General features: G+C 42.5%; 1 protein-coding gene across 1 annotated transcript in view; it reads right to left on the bottom strand.

Annotated features, from left to right (window-relative positions):
• Positions 1-21,195, bottom strand: part of SLC25A26 (solute carrier family 25 member 26) — a 145,865-nt gene that overhangs the window by 109,418 nt on the left and 15,252 nt on the right. The gene's annotated exons all lie outside the window — the stretch shown is intronic.

Raw genomic sequence — 21,195 nt, 5'->3', positions numbered from 1 at the left:
TTCTTACTTTACATTAAATATTAGGGAGATGACCAATATATCCACTTCTTTAACTGCGTCCAATAACTGGGAAATGCCTGTTTTCTTGTGGGGATCCGACTTTTTTTGACTGGGAGAATCTATGCCTATTTTCCACACCACTTCACCTCGAGCCATCCTCATTAGACTGCATCCCGTGTTTCAAAGAAACCCAGTGGAGCTTGACACTCCATTACTCATGCGTCATACTGTATTCAAGATTTAAGTAGTAGTCCAGGAGAGATTTCACTGCAGGTAGAAAGTACCACGCATGTTGGAGAATAATAACCACATTACCCAGAAACTGGCAAGACAGTGTTCTTCAGAGGCACAAGTCAGTCCGCATTGCAATTTTTAATATACTCTGCTCCTTACTCGGAATTGACTGTAAGGTGCCAATCCAGATCTCAAAAAAAAATCCAAACTCTTCTGAGTCTTTAGACACATCTGAAGCTAAACCTTCTATTTCCTTATTTTATTATTTTTCTAAACAAAATATAATAATCAAATCCCACCTGGATTACCAGTTTGTGCTCCGTTCTAATGTTTTATATTTCAGGCTAACCAATTCATACGAACTCTTTTGCAGTATTTGGGAAAGAGAAAACTGGTTGTCAGGATTGTGGACTTATTTGTAGTTAACCACACTACTGCTCCTGCACTAGACCCATGTACTAATGCATTGTTCAGAGGCATTTGAAACACAACAGACCAGGTATTACGAGTTGCTATTGAGGGTTTATGTAGAACATTTAAATTGGGTTGAGGCAGGACACGATTTCCTCAGCGATGGGAACACACATGTGGTACAGTGCTATTCTCGGCTTTGTGACTTGGGAGAGCAGCTCCAGAGGGCCATTTTGGTCTGTAGCCTGCCACGGTCCTTGCACGTTAGATGATCTATCTTCGGTGTTTATCTGGCCTCCATTACTTGTAGTAGCTGAGCACCTTGCCATCTTTAACGTATTTATCCTCACAACCCCCCTGTGAGAAAGGGCTGTTATCCCCATTGTATAGATGAGAAGCTGAAGCCCAGAGACCTAGGGGCAAACTACGGCCCATGGGACTGTCCTGCCTGGCCGCTGAGCTCCCAGCCGGGGAGGCTAGCCCCCGGCCCCTCCCCCGCAGCGACGCCGCCGTACCGCGCCACGCTGTGCCGCCAGCACTCTGGCCCGCCGCTTCTGCCAGGCAGGGCGGACGGCATGGCTGGCTTCAGCAGGGTTGCAAGCTACTGCTGCTCTGAGCAGCATGGTAAGGGGGCGGGGAGCAGGGAGGTTGGATAAGGTGCAGGGAGTCCCGGGGGGCAGTCAGGGGACGGGGAGCAGGGGGGGTTGGATAGGCGTGGGAGTCCCAGGGGGGCTGTCATGGGGTGGGGGTGTGGATAGGGGTCGGGGCACTCAGAGGACAGGGAGCAGGGGGGGTTGGATGGAGGTGGGGTCTCAGGGGGCCTGTCAGGGGGCGGGGGTGTGGATGGGGGGGCATTCAAGGGACAAACAACAGGGGGTGTTGGATAGGGGGTGGGGTCCCGGGGGGGGCGGTTAGGGGCAGGGGAGTCCCAGGAGGGGGCAGTCAGGGGACAAGGAGCGGGGGGGGGAGGTTGGATGGGTCGGGGGTTCTGAGGGGGGCAGTCAGGGGGCGGGAAGTGGAAGGGGGCAGATGGGGGCGGGGGCCAGGCTGTTTGGGGAGGCACAGCCTTCCCTACCCGGCCCTCCATACACTTTCGCAACCCCGCTGTAGCCCTCGGGCCAAAAAGTTTGCCCAGCCCTGGGCTAGATCCACAGAGGGATCTAGACACCCACCTGACACTTTAGCAGAATGGATAAAAATCAATGATTTAAAAATTATATATATCGGATTTTTTTATTTAAATTGGATTTTTTTGATACTTTTTGAGGGGGGGGGAAACTATATCTAAAGATAGTTTTAATTAAGATACATTATAGCTCAAAGATATCTCATCATGGAATAGGGATTATAAATTCTAATTCTATAGTAGGAGACAATATATTCATGTAATGTTGAAGAAAAATTTTGTAAATGAGTTCCAATAGTTCATGGACTTGGGATCCAATGTTATGGGGTTCCAGGGGCTTCTGTATAGATTATTTAGGTTAATCTTTCTATCTACCCAATGGGACTCAGTGCTCAGTCTGGAAGATACCATCAGAGATGCTAAGTTTTGCAGTTCTCAAACTGTGGATTTGTGTCTCCAGAGATAACACGCTTGTTAACAGCAAAAATGTTTTTAAATAAATAAATCAATAATATATAGAGGTGAGAAATAACAGATCTCAACCCTATTGTCCCTCTGGAAATTTGTGTACACAGAGTCAATCCCTTACCTCTCTCTAGAAGTGCAAAGTTTAAAAAAGTTCAATGAATAGAAGATTGTTGGGGACGGAATAGATCCGGACAAGGAGAAGAAGTCTGGAGATAAATGTGAGAAGGGAGGGACAGGCAGTAGAAACAAAAGTGAAACTGTTTGAGCAGCATATTCCAGAAGTCTTGAGGTCTTTCTGAGTGTAGCCTTCATTGATTTGAGATCTACCATACCATTCTCTCACTAGAAGGGAAAACCTATAATGGCAGCAGGCCGTAAAAGAGACCCAATTTGAGAATAAGAACCATTCAAGAAATATATGTTTGCTGATGATGTTTTAAAGAAAGTCACACCAGTGAACTGGTGGAAGTCACTTAAGTACTTGGATTCCATATGATTATCAGAATCTCCTGAGCGATAATCTCACTTTTAACAGCAGTAGTTTCTTCTGCCACTGTAGAAAGAATATTTTCTTCCTTTGGACTAATTCATTCGAAACTGAGAAATCGTTTGGGACCTGAAAAAGCAGGAAAGCTTGTTTTTCTTTTCCAGATTATGAACAAACAGGAAAATGAAGGTGAAGACAACTGAGTTAGCTGCAGAAGCCAATGTTTTAAGTTTCTCATGTTGGCCTGGCTGACACAGCTGATTTAGTTTTGTTTTGTTTTTAAATATTTCATTTAACTATTTTAGTTCAAAACAATTTTAACAAAAACAAACCTGATTTTAAAAAACTTGAATCTTTAACTAAATTCAAAAATGCATATGCTTTTGTTAAAATATTATATGTTTGCCGTTGAAGAAAAAAATCCAGAATACGTAACATTGTTGTTTTAGTCAAATAAAACAATTTAAAAGTCTGTCTGGTGATGTTCTACTCCTAATACAGCATGGCAAGAAAATCCTCCAAATATTAATGATTAACCTGTTGAATTGGAGATATTTATGAAGTCATTGGGAGGTGAACTATCTGTTTCAATTACCTTCGGTAAATTAAATAACCAAACAATCATTCATTTTCTGATATAGCTGTAAATCTAATCTGAAAAGTTTTCAAAATAAATCACTTTAAAAATGAGTAGTGTCTACCGTCTAAAAATGAAACCTACATCTATCTCTGAGTTGTGAAGAATATGTATTAAGGTTTTAACAATCAGCAAGAATGCACTTTTATGTAGAAATCCGTGATTAAATCGAGTCTTCCTGACTAGTGATTTAAATCATGACGTATTTAAATCAAATCAACCCTGAGGTTTAGGCACCTAAATCCAAAGTTTAGATCCTCAAAACCCCTACTCAGCTGCCACGTAACCCTGTAGGCACCTAAATTTCCACTGTGCCTAATTTCTGCTGGTAAAGTCCCCTACTCTTCTATCACTGTGCAGGCACACAGGCACTAAAGTCCTGCTACTGTGGCGCTTCTCCTAGCTCACCCTCAGGACCCCATGGGCTATGGATTCCCCTGGAAGGCAGGCATTGCAAATTTCCTCTGCAGATCTAGCCCCAAGAACACACAGGAAGTCTGTGGTGGAGCAGGGATTTGAACTGGGATCATCCAAGTCCCAGGCTAGAGTCCTGACCATTAGGCCACCCTCCCTCTCCATTAGCCAGCTGATGAAGGGGATTTTACGTTCGGACGGTGACCTTTCCTTGCTCATTCTGACCTGGAAATGCTAACGCACACCTGGGTGACAGTTGCATTATACTGCTGCAACACCACTTCCCAGTGCCCACAAGCCAGGAGAGCAGGGGATGGGAAGTCTAGCTTACCCATGGCTCTCTGAGCTGGCCAGTTGTCAGCCTGTGGATCAAGGTTTAACTTTTCCATAGAACACTGGGTCCCGTACTATGCTACTGATGCTTGACCAAGGGCAGCGTACCTAGAGTAAGAATAAATGGGGGAACAGGCTGGTTTTAAGGCTGCAGAGGAGTAAAATAGCTTTGGGGTAACATTTTCAGAAGTGACTTAGTAGCCACCGACTTTCAATGAGCTTAAGCTCCCAAGGGCCAGGCTTTAAAGGTATTTAGGCACTGAACAACTCCCATTGAAATCAATGGGAGTCAGGCACCTAAATACCTTTAAAAATCTGGCCTTAAGTCTGCTTTGCAAATGCAACTTATAAGAACTTATGTCACCTGGATGCTTTTGAAAATTTTACCCTTACTCTTTATTTTTGCTGCTCTGGGGCCACGAAACACTTTGTCCTATGCTTAAGGTTTTGTTTTCTAGAGTTCCTGGGAAAGACGTATTAATTTTAATGAGTTTTTGTTTATGTTCTGAGAGCGCTGGGAAGCCTTCATTATTGAGCACCATGCAAATTTAATTTATGATTCAACCTGGTGCTAAGGGAGCATTTTTCAGTCTGGGGACATTCATTCTTAAACACCATTTGCATAAGTTCACTCTTCATCAAATGAAAATCCAATGTGCTACACTTCTATAGCACCTCGGATCCAAGGAGCAGAGAGAGTGCTTTATAGACATTAAATTAAATCTCACAATACCCAGGCAAGGTAATTATTGCAGCCAGCTGGGGAAAACTACAGCACAAAAACTATGCTAAAGGAGATAACTTTAGGCTGTAGGAGAGCTGGTACTAGATCCCTGATTTCTCATCCCAGTCCTGAAAGATTCTGCACAGCAAGATAAATTGTTTTCCTTTTGTCTCTGAAACAGAAGTGTTAGCCTTGGCCTTTACACCGCCTCTTGATCTTGAGGCCTGATCCAACTCCCACTGAAGTCTTTGGGAATTTTCTCATTGATTTTTATGCGGGTTGCGCGGGCACCCTCAGGAGCCTTCCTGGCTCTTTAAAAGTGAACTGCAAAGCATACTCATTACATTTATAGTATTTATTTATATAGGACCAAAACTGTGCCCGGTGCTGTACAGAGAGGTCAAGAAACCGGTCTAATTCTGATCTCACTACCTAGTTTAATACCTGTCTAATTCCACAGAGTCACTCCTGATAGACACCACTACACAATCAGAATCAGACATGGTGGCCCTGCTATGGAATACGTGGGGGCCATTATACATACTCTCAGTGATGCAGAGTCTCTCTCAAACATTCCCAGCCCTCCCAATAAAACACACACTTTGCTACATCTGAAGTACATGGTCCTCGCTTTCCTTCCGTTGCTCAAGGTGTCTGGCAAAGAGATCCAGGAGACCTGAATAGTGCAGGAACATGAGGAAGCCTCAGACCTGAGCTACAGTAGAAGAGTTCTACGGGTTTAAGGAAACTGATTTTAAAAATTAAGCCTGTGAAAACCTACTCAAATCGGTCAACCCTAACTTAAATTAGTACTTCACCAGCATGAGCTAAACCAATTTAAGTGAGGGTTAGGCCAGTTTGAGTGCCTCTACATTAGAGGTTTGCACTCTTAATTATGATGATTTCAAATAGATTTCATTATGCCAGTGCAATTTTTCTAATATAGCCAAGCCCTGAGACTCTGAAGTCCCTCCTTACTCATTTGAATGGAGAAAAAAGGCATCTCTGCATCTGAATGTGGAATCACCATCAGAAAGCTTGGCAATCACTTTCGGGAAAGAGTGGGAAAAGGAGGAGCCATTACATGTAATGTAGAAAAGCCAACACAAAAGTGAGTTTAACTTCAAATCCCTTTTCATACAGAGGAGCAACGAAAAGATTTTTTTTAATGCACTTTGCATTAGATCTGCCCACAACTTTGCAGACAAAAGCTTCTTTCTAACTCAAAAAGAAAAGGAGTACTTGTGGCACCTTAGAGACTAACAAATTTATTTGAGCATAAGCTTTCGTGAGCTTGAGCTGTAGCTCACGAAAGCTTTTGTTCAAATAAATTTGTTAGTCTCTAAGGTGCCACAAGTACTCCTTTTCTTTTTGCGAATACAGACTAACACGGCTGCTACTCTGAAACCTTTCTAACTCAATCTCTCACATGCTGCTCAAAACAGGTTAATATTTCTGGTAAATGACAGATTCTGAGCACCTCGGTTACGATCTAAGATGCTCCCTTTAATAGATTGAATACGTGTTTTTTTAATTTCAAATGTGAGGCTGATTAATAATCACAATAATCTTATTAACTTATGCTAATTGATGTTATCATTCTAGCTGGAAATTCCTCTCCTGATCTCTTCAGTTTACTAATTAAAATTATATCCTCACCACTAGAACCTTCTTCTCATTTAATTTATTACCTATGATTTTAACCAGCACCATCATTTTTTTCCTAAGTCCTAAAGAATCTGTTCATGGATTTCCTCTAGCCACTGAAGAGAAAAAGTAAAATCAACTGAACCGAGATATACAAATCCCATCTCCAGACAGGTTCTTCTCTCTGAGCCTGCCTGAAATTTAACATTGCAGTATGTGATGGGCTGTTCTATAGCCCTCTCAGTATTGTGTTACTAAGAAACTGATAAAAATTTGGCTCTTCTGAGCTTGTTCCGATTCCTCCTCCAGTTTATTAAGATAAATTGGCTCGTTTGTTCATGTATTACATGGAAGGAAGATTGTAATCTCCCAAAACATCACTTTTTCTTACCATAAGCTCCAACCATGGCACTTGGCTAGGAAAAAAAAAATTCAGCAAAGGGGAGAGGTGAGAACAGGATTTGCATCTGATTCCTTAGACATTTATATGCCTTATTGAGACATTCAAATAAAGTTCAATGCCACCCATCTCCTCTGTGCATCAGGCAGAGGGGAGACGCGATACACACTGGCCAGCGGGTTATGTGCTTCCCCTGAACAGGGAAAGCTCATCCTGCGGATTCAAGCCCCACAGCAGTTCAAATCCCAGATAAGCCCCAACTTGTGTTACGGCCGCTGTCTTGGCAGATACCAGGGATTGAAAATGAGAGTCCCTATGGCTTAAGTTAAAGAGCCACTTCTCATAGCTGGGGCTTTGACAGACATCCCCTGTGGATCAGGCATAGAGGGGGAGCTGTAACACACTGGGGGGGGGGGGGGGGAGTTTTAGGGCATGTCACACTTGCAGTTTTTTATCCATAGATGCTTAAGCACTTTACAAGTATGGGTGTGGATCATAATCTCCATTTCAATAGCGTAGATGGGATGGAGCAAGTTGCCCCAGGGGGTTACATGAGGAGCCAGTGCCAGAGCTGACAGCAGCACCCAGGACAGGTTTCTGCTTTAAAACTCAGCTTGGAAAGTCTGGAGGGTTTGCTTTGATAATGAACATGAAAAGTGCACTAAGCTTACCCCCACCACAGATACAACCTTCCACTGCTGTGAGGTGCAGCCACATTCAGACTACAGGCCTGACCCAAAGCCCCCCGCAGACAACAGGAGCCTTGATGTTGAGCACAATGGACTTTGGATGAATCCTTACAGCACAGAGAGGATAAGAAAGCCAGGATCTCTTGCCTGCTTTTTCTTCTGATACTGATGCAAGAGGGACTTCATTAAATTAGCTGCAGCTCCTCTAAACACTGAAAGAAGAGAGAGATTCCACACAGCAAGGTACTTTGGATCTCAACTCTCTGTGGGGTTTTAGAAATGGAATGTTCCGTGGGCTATAATGTTCAGAGCAATAACGTGCGTGGAATGAAACAGCCTGCTGCCCCTCAGGGAAGGCAGCACCAATGCTTCCAAGTTCCCTCCTTACCGTCTTTAAGGAGACTCTGGCTGGAATTTCCAAAACGGCTTTGCCAAGTGCCTGACTTGCCATTAAAGGATGCAGTGACCCAACTACTCCCTAATCTGTCATGCCAAAGCATCCCACACTCCTGTCTCCTGACACCACCAGCACCCCACCCACCTATCCTCCAGCATCCCCTTCAACCTGTCTCCCCAGCTGCCCAGCACTGAACTAGCCCACTGCACCCATCCGGCATCGCTTTTGTCACTGGACTTCCTCTCCCAGCTGCTATCCCTTTTGGAACTAAGCTGCAGTTTCCAATGGGAAGCTGATCTTGAGCCAACTGGCATTTCTCCCTCGTAAGTTGGTTGCACCCAGACCAAGAATAACTTTCACTTGCCTAATTCTTGGGGGGTGCTCCCCTATCCAGTCTGAAGTAACTGTTGGCCACCTAACTCTTGCCCATGCCTACGCTGGCTAACATTTAGGCATGGCCCAAAGGTCCTACACCTTTGGGAATTTTCTTCAGTGCCAAGGTGAAAGTGTTCAATTAAACCCTTCAATGGCAAATTAAATAGCTAAATAGCTTTGAAAACTCCAGTCTTAATGTATTGTACTTACTCCAAGCACTCACCCTTGTTATGCTAGACCGCTGCCTCACTGCTTTAACTATGTTTGTGTGCAGCCGCCACTAACAGTGTAAAGGGACCTCAGGGTAAATGTGAATTAGCCCCCGCGTCCAACTGTTAAAGACCAATTTCTGTGTGGTGCAACCTATCCTGGTGGCTTTTGCTTCATGCGAGTCCATTAAATTGATATTTTTAGTTTTAAAAATAACTCCATGAGCCAGAAATAATATTCTTTCAGCAAAAACTCGCTTCCAAAAGTAACGACATGTCCTATCCAACATAAAACAATCTCCCAGCAGCATGGGGTAAAATGATGTTACAGGAGGACAAAAGTTACTGAGACTCTAGTCAAGTGAAAGATTATGAGAATACAAGCTGTTTTCTGAATTCTTCTTCATTTCATGTTGAATAAATTGTTAGCGTTTTAAAATCTGCTCAGAAACTTGTGGGTAGGATTGGCCCCATACTGTGGAAATTTCATCTGAGTTAAAGTTTGCTGAACCATTTCCTCTTAATATGGATTTTTGATCCCCTCCTCCTTCCTACAGTCTACTTTCCTTTAAAAATTAAGGGCAGATTCTCAGCTGGAGTAAACTTGTCCTAGCTGCACTGAAGTCAATGGAGGTAGGATAACTTACATCAGTTGAAGATCTGCCCCCATGGCCCACAACTAGGGCTTCTAGGTTCTACAAACAATACAAATAATAATTATTAATAATAAATATTAATGAGTGAAAGAATGCAAGTTCAGATGAAGCAGGTACCAAGCTGCAAAACCAAGAAGGTAGCTTTGTCATTTTAAAGGCATGCATTGAATAGATTCACCAACTGATGGAACTCAAAAATGTAGCTGAAGAAGAGAAAGAGGACATGTGTGTGTATAAGGCAGCATACAAGAGACACTGTGTGGGTGGCTGGTTAGGTGGCTGACAGTTCCTAATTTGCTGTTTCAGCCTTTAATTGTATGATGAATTTGTTGGCAGTGTCTGTGGATTTCTGCCTCCATTCATCTTTATTTACAAGCAATTTCCGGCTGCAGCTTTAATTTGAGTTTCCTTCTTATCTAGCTATACTTCTTCTCTGTCTTCTCCACTAGGTCATAATGGCAGCAATTTCATCTTCTTAGCAGCCTTTACGCCACTGCTCAATTACGCTCAGTATGAGGGCTTGGCAAAATACTACAGCACTTGTAGATCAGAGCTAACATAGATTAAATTATGAATATTTCAAAACCCACCATGATTAATTCAAAAGACAATGTACATTTCAACAGTCACAAGCACTGCTTGTCTTGCCAGCCTCAGCAAGTCCTGCTGCTAACTGCTTAAATTATTTTATACTCAATCTGAATGTAGTGTGTACACACACACGCACGTGTGTGTGTGCGCGCGCGCGCACGATCAGGCCCTAACACTATCAACACCACCCTGGGAATTGTCGGTAAATTAAAGGGACACAGTCAATTTTAAATGATCTGAAAAAATTTCTTTATCTATGTTACTAAAACCTTAGAATATTAATACAGAAAAAATCCCGACCCTTATTTGATAATGCTGCCTGTTTACTTTTCAAATTCCTCATGACAGACAATGAAGTTAATTTAATTTCATTTTCATTTCAAATTAAGCTCTTGGAACCAGGGCCTGTCACTGACTTTATGCAAAGACAGTGCCTAGCAGAGTGAGGCCCTGGTCTGGTTGGCTATGAGGTGCTACCTTTAAGAGCTATATAATAATCTCATGGTGGCAGATACTGCAGGGGAACGTTTGTTTAAAAGCAATGGTTTTAACTAAAATCTAAAGTGTTATGCAAACTTTTCTATTGGTTTTAAGATTAGCAAAAAACCATCTTGTACCCAGGTCTGGAGCTAACTTTTAGATGACAGACCATGTTGCTTTAAAAAAGAGAACGAAACTTGGAATATAAGGGCCAGAAATGAAGGGATACAAGTCACTTTCCTCCACACCTATTTAATTACAGGGGAAAATTTCAAAAGCACTCATTATTGGCCTATGTACACTCCAACTGAGGTCATGAATTCACCTAATCCCCCCTGAAAACTTTAAAGATCTGGTCTGCACTGTGCTAACTGAGTGTTACCTTGTCCCCAATCCCTGCAGAGTTATATTTTTACATGTAGATGACTCACTCAACCTTGCTCAATAAGGTGCACTCAGAAAGTGCTTTGGAGACTGGAATTCTAATATATGGTACTGTCCTGCTGTGCCTAAGCACAGAGATCATTGGAGAGTAGTGTCAGATCATCACAGTACTTTAACCAAAAAAAGGAATGGAGTCAAATACCATGTAGTTGCCACTGGAGGATGGAGCTGAAATCTCTTTGTTGCTGTTCTTTATTTATGGGCATGAGAAGATTAGAGGTTAATTAGCCATCTTGATCCCACAAGGAAAGTAAAACTTTTGGGGGCATTTCAGTCCACGAGAGTTCAACATCCTTCTAGTTCTGGATTTGGAAGGAACCCAAAACTCGGAGTGCAGCTCTGTTGAAAGTGTTGGTTTTAAATGACGCTACGTAAACTCCTGACCTCAGAAGGAGCAGTCTGACACCCTCACCCCCAAAGGAGCTTGGGGGGGAACACAATTCTGACTTCCCCTCTTCCTCAGTAGCCCACATTCCACCTTCAAGTTAGAGGAAGTGTGATGGTCTTAGCTTTCAGAGGGCAGCCACAGAGCTTGCTCCCACTCTTTGTTCTTCATGGGCAAGCAACAGGTCTTGTTCCCCCTCACCCTCCTCCCTTCTTTACAGTCCCTATCTTCAAGCGAGGGCAGGCAGCCCATTCTATCCTGCAGCAGCACCACAGATACGTCACCAGACCTGCCACTGGTGATCTTTTAATGCTTTGGGGAGGAGACGTCCTATAGTGTTATTTACTCCTCCTCCTAACACAAGAACTAGAGGTCACCCAATGAAATTAATAGGCAGCAGGTTTAAAACAAACAAAAGGAAGTATTTCTTCTCACAACACAGTCAGTCAACCTGTGGAACTCTTTGCCAGAGGATGCTGTGAAGGCAAGGACTATAACAAGCTTCAAAAAAAGAACTAAATAAGTTCCTGGAGGATAGGTCCATCAATGGCTATTAGCCAGGATGGGCAGAGATGGTGTCCCTAGCCTTTGTTTGCCAGAAGCTGGGAATGGACGACAGGGGATGGATCACTTGATGATTACGTGTTCTGCCAGTTCCCTCTGGGGCACCTGGCATTGGCCACTGTTGGAAGACAGGATACTGGGCTAAATGGACCTTTAGTCTGACCCAGGATGGCCGTTCTTATAGCTCACTGGAAGTCTACATGAGGATACGTGTGGCCCAGTGAATTCTGCAGTGGTCTAACTTCAGAGCACTGAAAGACAAAGTGCAACAGCAAGACTGAAAAAGCCTCTTGATCTTACCGCAGAAGAGGCAAGGAGAGCTCTTTCCCCGTCATTTCTCAACACACAAATCCTCTTGCGAAATGCGGGAGCAAGTTATTGGCTAGATTCTGAAAGTGGGAACAGGAAGAGAAAGAAGCAAAGCCACCACAGACTAAAACAAAGACGCAAAAGGGAAGAAGAGACAAGATCAGGTCTGATGTTTGCCAATAAGGACCAGAATTTACAAGAGTGTTTCACTGACTATCCCACAAAACCCAGGTTGTAACCATAACGATATCTAAATATTACATGGAAAAGACTGTTTGTCAGCTAGCTTCCCCAGGAAAAGATCCAAATGACTTTTTTCTCACCTCTGTGGAAAAGTCAGCAGGGTGTAAAATTCACCATGTTGAATCCAGGCACATTGGATCTTAGAAAGGAAACATTGTCAGTCAAACTGGGATAAACTGACTTTCAGACCATAAAATGAAGTTTGCAGCAAGTTTGGGGTGGGAGGGATGTTTGTACTCTTACCCAACTTTCCTCTAATTACTGCATATGTCACCATTATAAACCTGACAAAAAGACTGGGCTAATCAATCCATCAAGTTAAGTTTCATAATAAACACAGTGTGACTGTTTAAAATGGACACCGTCCATTTTAAAATACTGTTCCCTGGTCGCATTACTGACACTACCTTAGATGATTAAAAGTGAAATAATTTTAAAACATCTGGTTTTCCTTTCCACCACTTATGATTTCATGTTTTCCAAGCACTTTTGGCAGCCCTTTGTAAAGACATATGACGACTAAACATGTGGGACAATGTTAAGGCAGAGGATGAAGAAGAATTCTGATCCCTGGGTACAATAAAAATGTTTGCTACCTCCCTTCTTTGGATGAACTGGGTAGTGGTGACAGCAGGAAGCTATTTGTGGCTATTTACGTATGCTACTGCTGCAACTCCTTCTTCTTTGGGATGATATTGTGGTGTACAATATGTCTTTCCCCTTGTGGTTTGTCTGTCCATTTGTAAGTGATTTCTTGAATGTTAGGTATGCCCTGTATCACTGTATTCGTATTCAGAAGCCCCTCTCAAGTGAGATTCAATTGTGGAAAAGTTTTATTATACTTTAATGATATAAAATGTGTCTAGTGTCCGATTTTATTTGCATTTTTCATCTCACTTTTGTTTTTTTTTGGGGGGGGGGGAAGAAGGGGGTCGCTGATGCGCTTAACTCCCTCAGTTCCTAGAATCAAAAAGGAAAATGAATACACTGTTCAGGGATGCTGTTTACCTTTCGGTTCTGCACATCAATCAGTATAACTGGTCTGTATCTAGTCTAGTTTGTTGCACAGCTGTATTTGCTTAGGATGCAGATATTACAGGGGAATGTTTTAGTTTTAAAAACCAACAAGAATAAGCTGTCAAACATTAATTCTTTTTACATTTTATATCATAATTTTAGGGAACATGGTCTGCCTTTGACTCCCCCTTCCCTCCCATCACCTTATTTTCACATCTAGTAGCATGGCATATGAATAAGATATTAACATTCATTCACCTAGTGGTCTCAAAGCCTTTTACTAACACTAATCAGCTGTTATAACACACTCTTTTAGGTAGGTAAGTATCCACATTATAAAAGCAGTTTGTTACATCAAAGCAATTATTTTAAGTGTGCAAGGGGAAAGGAGGAGGAGGAAGATAGATGACAAACAAAAAAGTCTACTTGCAAAATAATAACCACTCTCTGTAGCTATAACTTGATTGAAACTTAACGACTAATCAATAAAACTATAATTACAACTTTCACCCTTATGCTGGCAATTTGGAATACAGTAAAATCGATCAAATAAAATTTGATATGAGACAACAGTGAGAAAAGCTCAATTTGTGCCATTTTTATTAGGTGGCCTCCTGTACCAAATCTCCTAATCCCTACCTCAATTATTTTACGGCTCCGTTTTTCCATTACAGTAAGAGAAAAAGGCCTGTGGAAAGCAGAAGATTAGCTCAGAAGTGCTTCTTTCAACACTATAGCTGTCTTTCATACCGTGGTTTTTTTGTTTTTTAAAAAAATAACAGCTTTGAGTACAAGGCTGTTATTTTTTTAAAAAACAAAAAAAACATGGTATGAAAGATGCCTTGGATGTGAATATGCCTCTGTTGTTGTTGTAGGGTAGTAGGAACCAAGCATACTACAGAGCGAAGCAAGCACCCATCTTTCCTAAACTTTACTATGTCTCAGTTTACCTAGCTGAAAATTGAGACAATTTTCCTGCCTGTCACATGGTCTGATGCTTAGTGCTTGCAAAGCACATTCAGATCTTTAAACAAAAGGGGCTCTAAAATTGCAAAGTATCACCTGCATCTGACTTCCTTTTGACCACGGTTGATTAAATTTTCTAGTCAGGTTTTTCTTATGGGATCCCCACAGATAATTAATGTGCTTTTGTTTTCAAGATGTAAGGCTTTCCTCTAACTTTTCCCTCTTGTTAGCATGGTTAACATGGGTATCATACATCCTGGGGTTGGACTCTGCCCCATTTTATTCTGGAACAGGACGTTTTATAGCTCAGAAACTTGGAGGTTTCTTTCTTTTGCGTGTGATGTCCGATGAATTAGATAGCAGGCAACCAATAGTTGAGCTATAGATTGCAGTGGTGGGGGAGTGCCTTTTAAGGATTCCCAAAGGGTTTTGTGGGATACCTATGGAAACTGACTCCTAGCAATGCCTGTGCTTAGAGTTTCTGAGCTGACAACACAGACTGGTATTAAGATCAAAGATAATCTGCCTGAGGAAGTTACATGGCAGCTCTGTAAAGGAGACAACCTTAAATCAGCTACCTCCCATCTCTTCCTTCACTTGCACCGCCAAAGCAGCTGTGAGACCATCAACACATGCTGGCACTGACAATGAGGTTAGTTTCATATACCCCCTAAATCACATCCAGTCAAAACAGTTTGGTTTCTAAGGTTTAAAAAAATGCCTAGGTGCCAACAATTAAAGCCCAAGGGTCAAATACAAATGCAAAGAGGCAGATGGGGCTACGCTCTTTCTCCTCTGAAACAGTCAGTTGGCACTACCTCTGCTAGAGAGCTACTGCACTTTCCAGCATCAGAGTGAAAATAGCTTGGATCAGTCATTCCGTAAACGGTTTGGGACTGATTCGTGGCTAGGACCGGACAGGCCAATTAGACAAGGAAGCACTGTAATGTGTAAGCACAAAGGCAGGTGCGATGGAGAGGGGGAAGACAGAAAGAGGGATCAAGTTTAACCAAGGGAAGGGGAAAACCTCAACAAATAGAAGCCTCACTGGGAGGCAGATTAGATGTGGGGAGGGGGAAAGCGGAATATGACACAACATCTTTGCTCCAGGAGATGACAAGTATCCCCCGCTCTCTCTTGTAGTGCCCTGCTCCAAAGCTAAGGGTGGGAAGGGGGCAGGGCTTCATGGGGACAGTAATGTAATGCTCTATGTTAACCAGAGCAGAACACCTAGTCAAAAGTCCCTGCCTGAGACACCGGGCTGGTAGAATGGGACAAACACATTAGAAGACGGGGAATCTTACTGGGCACCCTGCCCTACGCAGGTGGGAAACACGACCGTCTAGGTAACACAAAGCAGTCTTGCTCTCCTGACTGTATCACTAAGGGTTTGCAGATTAAGCCTGAGATTTACTTAAAGCTGCAGTCAATCTGAGATACCCAAGGAAGTAATTCTTTATGCAACCTACAATCCGCCTGTGGAATGTACTTGTAAGGGGGTTAACCAGTGGACCTGCTGGATGTTAGAAAGGCCTTGCAGCAGGGTGGTGAGGTGGGGGCTTCTGTATAGCACATTTCAACAGTAGACCTCAAAGTGCTTTACAAAGTGTCATCATCCCCATTTTACACATGGAGAAATTGAGGCACAGGTAGATGAATTGACTTGCCCAAGGTCACCCAGTAGGCCAATATCAGAGATAAAAGCAGAAGCGAGAAAAGTCTGAGTCCAGTCCAGTGCTCTATCCACTAAGCACACTGCCTCTCCTAAGACACTATTCTACTATAGACCGTGGAATTTAATGGACTGCTACAGGATATGTGTAGCTAAACAAGTTAGTAGCCATGTAAGCCACCAAAACACCGAGACATTTTTCTTTCAAGATGGTTTATTTCAACATGATACCCAAAAGCTTCAGTGAGAAGTAGGGCTCAAAGATGCTGTGTAAACACAGATAAGGCAAGCTCATATCATTTAACTGGATATTTGTTTAGAAGACACTTGATGGAACACAAGATCGGGAGTTAAAAGTGATTAGACATTTTAATGTCCTGGAGAGAAGCAGCAACGTTTCCAAAAGACAGGTGAGGGGAAAGTAACATGAACTGAAAAAAGACACTGCCTATACTCCATGTCTGCTGTATTATCACAGAGTTCAAACAGACAATGAGGGAGTATTACACCAGTACTTGTGGCCAATAAAGTAAAAGCACGATAGGGGACTACCAATTTTTGTAGCTCCGAGCAAATCAGAGTTGTCAGAGGTGCTCATTAGCTTCATCTCTGAAAATTGAGCCAAAGCACCAGAGTTTACCCAAAAGTATTTGCCATGAAACAATTAAAACTGTATTTACTGATACAGTACACAGTTTTGGACCAAGTCACTCCAGGTTTAGATAAGAGTATTTGAATTGTGACATCTGTTCAAGTACTTATGAAAAGAATACCAGAGTATCCATAAATGCACAACAGAAGTTTCATAAAGCTCACTACAACACTTACAACTATGAGAAGAATCAGGCAGGAAAGCATTTTCAGTCGCTGAAAATCATGCATCATTTGATATATGAAGTTAAACAGCGGTCAGTTGCCCTTCCCTGTCGTGTCACTCTATTTCCTGGTACATCTGTTGGGACAGCTGATTTATAAATGCAAGAAAGTCTTTTCTTCAATGTGACAAACTACCTTTTGGGGAAGTTGTTCCCTGAATATGAATGCACAGACTATTGGGGGGGGGGGGGCGCGGCGCGGAAGAGAGCACATCTTTGCTACTGGCTCTTACCAACCCAAAATGGATTGGTTTTAAACAACTCTATCAACATGAAATTTATAACCATCATCATCTTGCGGTCATAAAACCTTTTGAAATGGAAACCTTTTCATGACTAACCCACACTGAACTGCAATCCTGCAAAAGAAAAGGCAAGCCCCAAAACCAACATGATGCGGAGGTGTGGTCATTGTGGATCTGGAATGATGCATATTTCCTGTATCCTGTTAAGCTGCAAGCCAAAGAAAAAAACCCAACAAAAAAAACCCCACAGGTTAGCCAATGTGCTTCACTTACATCCACTTCACTGATGTAGATCCTGGAATGACCAGTACCTAAACCAGACTTAGCAGCATGTAATCAAAGAATGCTTTAAACATAACTAAAGAAACAAGGTGGGTGAGGTAATATCTTTTATTGGACCAACTTCTGTTGGTGAGAGAGACATGCTTTTGAGCTTACAAAGAGCCACATTCTGCCACATCCAGAAACACCAACAAGCTTTTCCCTAGCAGTGGCCTTGGACTTGAGCGTGCACGAAAGCAAAAAGAGGACTGTCCCTGCAGCGACATTCAGGGAAAGGAGTGCAAATTTAACATTCAGACTTAGACAAGAGTCGGGATGTTGAGTCAGGGAGAGTACTCTGGTGCGCAGAAGGCTCACTGAGGTGCAGGCATGGTGTCACACACTTAGCCTGCCTACAACCCAAGCTTGTCCCATCAGCAGCACAACCACAACAAAAAAATCTAAGCTTGCCTTAATGAAAGTTGAGTGTGACATGCTTGGACGGGCCAGTAGGGGAAGAGACATGTCTTCTAATAATACCACCCAGCTCTTATATAGCAGGTCAGTATCATCAGCCCCATTTTACAAATGAGGAAACTGAAGCTCAGGGAGGTTAAGTGACTTGCCCAAGATCACCCAGCAGACCAATGGCCAAGCCAGGAACAGAATCCAGATCTCCAGCATCCTACTCCAGTGATCTACACACTAGGCCACGCTGCCTCCCACAGTAGGCTTGTGGGACTGAAGACCAGCAGGACTTTAGCTGGGATACCGCTTCTCTTCTTAACAGTTGACATGAAATCAAATGATCTAAAAAGTAGGACTAAATCTATTTTCTTGGAACAGCCTGTGCCAGACAAGGAAAGCCACAATCTAATACACCTAGCCACTCGCATTCTGCAGCTTCAAATTAAGTCCCAGTACTCAATCAGCACACATAGCCATGAGCCATCTGGAAAACAAGGGCCTGATATTTGCAATTGCTCAGCATCTCTTTGGATCAAGTCCTAAAATAGCTGGCTGGCTGCTACCATGACAGTCCCTTTTGAGCTCGGAAAATGGAATTACGTGCCATATTTCAGGGCAAGTTCTGTAGAAAAAGAAAGCATTAAAAACACAAGTTGCTGCCGCCACCACACTTGTGATGAGCCTGAGACTGCTCATTGCAAAGGAGAGCTGAAGTTAGCTTCAATGTATAGTTAAAAGTTTATATACAAACACTGAGGGGGACAAAAGTTTGGACAGACTTCCTCTCCTTCCACATGAGATCACTTGCTTTTAAGGGTACATCAACAATTCAAACACATAAGAACGGCCATACTGGCTCAGACCAAAGGTCCATTTAACCCAGTATCCTGTCTTCCAACAGTGGCCAATGCCAGGTGCCCCAGAGGGAATAAGCAGAATACGTAATCATCAAGTGATCCATCCCCTGTCGCCCATTCCCAGCTTCTGGCAAACAGAGGTTAGGGACACCATCCCTGCCCATCCTGGCTAATAGCCATTGATGGACCTATCCTCCATGAATTTATCTAGCTCATTCTTTAATCCTGTTAGTCTTGGCCTTCACAACATCCTCTTGCAAGGAGTTCCACGGGTTGACTGTGCATTGTGTGAAGACATACTTCTTTTTGTTTGTTTTAAACCTGCTGCCTATTAATTTCATTTGGTGACCCCTAGTTCTTGTGTTATGAGGAGTAAACAACACTTCCTTATTTACTTTCTCCACAATAGTCATGATTTTATAGACCTCCATCATATCCCCCCTTAATCGTCTCTTTTCCAAGCTGAAAAGTCCCAGTCTTATTAATCTCTCCTCATATGCGAGCTGTTCCATACCCCTCATCATTTTTGTTGCCCTGTTCTGTACGTTTCCCAATATATCTTTTTGGAGTTGGGGCGACCATATCTGCATGCAATATTCAAGATGAGGAGGTGCCATGGATTCATAGAGGGGCAATATGATATTTTCTGTCTCATCTATCCCTTTAACGATTCCCAACATTCTGTTCGCTTTTTTGACTGCTGCTGCACACAGAGTGGATGTTTTCAGAGAACTATCCACAATGACTCCCAGATCTCTTTCTTGAGTGATAACAGCTAACTTAGACCCCATCATTTTATATGTATAGTAGGGATGATGTTTTCACAATGTGCACCACCTGCGTCAGAGAGTCTCAGAAAAAATGGGTCAACTGACTCAGGCTTGCGCTACAGGGCAGCGTAGATTTTCAGGATTAAGCTCGGAGACCCTCCCATCTCACTGAGTTTCAGAACTAGGGCTCGGGGGGGGCGGGGGGGGGGGGTGCAGCATAGATGTACCCTCAGAGAGAAGGGGAGGGTGTATGCAAATAGCATAGCTGAATGAGTTCAGTTAATATAATTGATACAGTGACTTTTCAAGTCCATTCAGGTCTGAAAACTCTGTAATGCAAGAAATCTAATCTAACAAGGTTTAGATTGTTTATATTTTCCAACACTAAGAACATTACCCTCCATTTTATGATTTTTAAATTGTTTTTCCCTAATAAAAATGTCATATAATGAAAAATAGTGAGAAATATATTTACACCACTCTGGTCTCATTTACAGACTTAAACTACACATCTACCAGAAAATGTCTCCAGGGTAAAAGTTACCATAGCTACTGAATACGGACAGCTTTATACAACCATCCAAAATTGGACATATTAAAAAAAAGATTTTGCACACCACAGTGACCTCAGCATTTGAAATCTCAGACTAGTTTTTTCTTTGGCCCCTTTTTTCAAGTGGCTGAATTGCAAAACTCTCGATTTCTGAGAGAGAGCATTCTACTTTACAGCAATTAAAATATAAGACATGCCCCAGGGCATGTACAGCCTATCAGACTGGCCAAGACTATCTCAGTTTCCCTGTACTCCCATCTGCTTGTGCATCCATGTGTTGTCTTTTGCCTTATACTTTTGGAAGCTCTTTGGGGCAGGGAATGTCATGTGTACAGCGCCTAGTACAATGGGATACTGACCCATGACTGGGGCTCCTAGGAGCTATGATAAATAAAAAGTGAACTAATGAAAGGTATCAGACCATATCACAACATAACATTACCAGTGAGAGACAGGATAACTGGATATGTATGTAGTTGATAACTCTTTGGATCTACTCATTTTCAAACACCCATTACTAACAGTGAAACTGCCTCACAGAAAACTCTGGATGTGGGTGAAAGAACCAGAAAGAAGAGCAATCAGCTTTCAGTGTGTGTCTTGAATTTCTTCTGGATAGGAATAATTCTTCAGTGACCATTCAGTTTTCTCCTTTCCTTGACACTAGAGAACAAGCATGTCTCCCCAGTGACCTACAGAAATCTTTGCCATTTACCCAATGAATTCAGAAATCTTTCATTATAAAACAGCTGAAATAAGTAATTTTATTGCCACAGACATGAACATTTTCACAAGATTTTTTTTTTAAATGGAACAGTTTAGAAAACGTCACTGAAGTGAGTAAATCAGAGCTGAAATAACGTAAGGAGATTATGACTGGGGTTCTCACAGGAGCCCAAGGGACGGGAGTTAGGAGACCGAACCCCATTGAAAGTCAATGGGAGTTAGATGCCTAGCTCTATTAGGGTCCATTGAAATCCCAGCCTAAACACATTCATCTATCAGAACTGTCCCCCAGGTATTTCACAATTAGCCAACTGCAGCAGGTGGTATTTGGGTATTGGACATGCAATGCACAAGGGACCGATCTTGCACTGTGATTTTTAAACTTTTTCTCGACTACATAGCTACATAGTTCTAGTGGTGTCATGTTTGGTACCACTGTGTTCCTAGGAGTAACAGTCTGGAAGCACAATGTAGCAAAATCTCATTCCATGGGTAAGTAAGTGATAGAAAAGTCTTTTGAATGATACCCAACTCAACCCACTTCCAGGTCCACCAGTTGAAG

This window comes from Natator depressus, chromosome 7 (genome assembly GCF_965152275.1).
Source record: "Natator depressus isolate rNatDep1 chromosome 7, rNatDep2.hap1, whole genome shotgun sequence".
NCBI classification, from domain to species: domain Eukaryota; kingdom Metazoa; phylum Chordata; order Testudines; family Cheloniidae; genus Natator; species Natator depressus.
Note: the sequence above shows the minus strand (reverse complement) of the source record. Positions and strands in the feature narration are given on the sequence as shown.